The following is a 3,114-nucleotide window of genomic DNA, read 5'->3' as shown; positions in this document are numbered from 1 at the left end:
CCCCCCCCCCCACGCTTTGGTCAAGGACCTTCTTAAAGCTTTGTATTCTCCAGTGCAACAAGCTGTATTAGAGAATACAAAGGTGAGACTTAGATGCTTATGATGAGTTCACTAAGAGTTTCCTGGGGGAAAATACACATACACATGCAAACACATACACGTGCCTTAGACACTTAAATATCTATGATATTCAACTCAAAGGTCTCTCGTTGAAGCAACATCTCATTGGAGGAAAACAACGTGCCTAAGAAGAAATTCCCCATAAGGAAAGAAGCGATGCCCACTCAACAGTAGGGCCTAAGACTCTGAGGTAAAGGGTGGCTTCTAGGTACAACATGGTGGCAAATGGGGGTAAAATCCTGAGCCCCTCCCAAGGAAGTGCCTCCCCACATTGAAAATTGAAGCAACTATAACACCAAATATAATACTTTTTATCTCAAGCAACCTTGTCATAGAACTGCACTCCAACTGATTGTTACACACCTAATTCTTCAAGACCAATGATCTAGCATTTCTGTTTCATTGTTTTAAGAGTTGGTGGAGTTCCTTCATAACTAGTATCAGCACAGCCCTTGGCATAGAGTACGGGTGAAAGAATGACTCTGCTGCCAAACCACAGGTAGGGTAGAGATCACAAAGTCTGGCTTGGGCTTGGTATAAAGAACAGAGACTCTTTAGCACCATATGTTCCTCCTTTCATCTTTTCAGGAATAAATAAGTAATTGAATGCAGAAATAACAGCCTAAGTTACTAAAATTACTTTTGTTGCAAAATGTTATTTTACACCCACCCTGAGTCCCCAGCCTTAGTGAGAATGTAGATTTCTGTTAGCAGTTTTTATGACTCTAAAACAGAGAGAGAAAACATAAGATAAGGAGTCCAGAGATAGAGTTTGAACACAAGCACTGTTATTAATTAACCACATGACCTTGAGTTACTCACTAATCCCAGGAATTCTTAGCACAGGTGTCCAGAATATTCTAGGGTGTCACAATCACTGTGAGGGGTGCCCAAAGTAAATAGTTAATGATAATAGTCAAGTACTGAAGTTTGAAAGCAATTTAAAATACATAAATTGGGATAAATTCTAACTAATGCTAATAATTATAGCATTGTTATTTTCCTGAATTACAATTTGTTTTCTCAAAGAAGACAGAGCCTATTATAGAAATTATATCCAGCATCATGACTAAGCATGATCCATTCATTGACTCTTGCTTGAACAGATAAAAGAGGATTGCTGGGGAACTTAAAGTCATGTGATAGATATGACATTTAATGTTAAGGGGTGATGTCTAAAATGTTCTTTTTATGTTAAAATAATAAAACTAATACCTTTTGGAAGAGAAAGTAAAATGTGTATAACTTTTCAAGATAGACTTGGAGCAACTGGCTGCTTGGAGTAATGTCTCCAAAGATACCGGGTTCCATAACTTTTCTCCTTGACTGACACAGGTCCTGAAATGGAAAAGCTTATGAAACTCTTAAACTGTGCTCAGCCAAACCAGACAGTTGGTTACCAATCCATCAATATTAGTTATTATGTGTATAGACTTTTAGAGTGTCCATGAATTGTGATTCTACAATTGCTTCCATTTCCCTTTAAATATCACACAATAATACATTTTTAATAACAAAACTGCAAGGAAAGAAAAGTGGTGCTTCTATATTGCACATGAGCAAAAATGGTTTCAGGCACATTTCTGTCTTTGATACAACAGTTAACTTCCAAATAAAAAGGCAAAGTGATAAAGCAAATAAAATTGTAAAATGCTCTTCAGGTTTATAATAAGATGTTAATACTCTATAAATTCTATTTTTTGTTATAGTAACAATAAAATAAGATTTATTTATATTTTTCCTTCAATTTCCATGCTTACTGCCCTATTAAATTTACCTATAGAGTGGAAGTCCAGGAAACTTCAAGACTCACTTATCCAAAAATAAGTTCCATTAAAGAAAATTTGATTGACTATATATTTTCATCTTGTATTAGACCTCAGAGGCACAAAATTCAACTGATTATAATCCTTAGTTCAAGATATGCTCTGGTGGACTTTATATTCTAAAGGTGGCTGCAATAATATTTCCTTCTCACATGCAGATCAACACTAGAAAGATGGAATCTCTGTCTCCTCCCCTTGAAATTGGGTGGGACTGTGACTCAATTATGGCCAATGTGATCAGGTCAGTAAAGGTGATGCAACTTCTGCATTGCTCCTGGCATACTCAGGCAGGTGCCCTTAAGTGCTATGCTCTAAGAAAACCCAGCTAGCCCATGCACCAAGACAACATGGAGAAGCTCTGAGGTCATATGATAGAAGGACTTCAGATATTCCTGCTCTGACCACTATCTGATTGCAACTTCATGAACAATCTGAAGCCAGAATCACAGATTGACCCCCAGACACAGTGAAAGACAATAAACTCATATAAAAGCACGAAAGATTCCAAATAGTCAAAGCAATGTACAAAAATATCAAAACAGAAGGCATTACAATATCTTATTTCAAGTCATATTACAAAGCGATGGTAGCCAAAACAGCATGTTACTGTCATCAAAAGAGACACATATATCAATGGAATGGAAGATAGGTCCCAGAAATAATCCCATACATCTACAGTCAATTGATTTTCAACAAAGACTCCAAAAACATACATTGGAGAAGAGACAACCTCTTCAATAAATGGTGCTGAGGAGACTGGATATCCATATGCAGAAGGTTTAAACTTGACCCCTCTCACCCTGCACAAAATCAATTCAAAAAGAATCATAGACTTAAATGTAAGACCTGAAACTGCAAAACCACTGGAAGAAAACATAGGGGAAACACTTTTAGACACTGGTATATGTAATGACTTTTTGGATGTGACCCCCCAAAGCAGAATAAATGAAATAAAAAACAGAAAAATAGACAAATGGTATTATATCAAACTATTCTACACAACAAAGGAAAAAATTAACAGACAGAAGAGACAACCTACAGAATGGGAGAAAATTTTGTCTATGATTCACCTTGAAAGATTAATATCTAGGGGGCTGGGATTATGGCTCAGCGGTAAAGCTCTTGCCTAGCATGCACGAGGTGCTGGGTTCAATCCTCAGCACCACAT

Source organism: Marmota marmota, unplaced genomic scaffold (genome assembly GCF_001458135.2).
Source record: "Marmota marmota marmota unplaced genomic scaffold, marMar, whole genome shotgun sequence".
In the NCBI taxonomy this organism is placed as follows: domain Eukaryota; kingdom Metazoa; phylum Chordata; class Mammalia; order Rodentia; family Sciuridae; genus Marmota; species Marmota marmota.
This window is presented reverse-complemented; position numbering follows the sequence as displayed.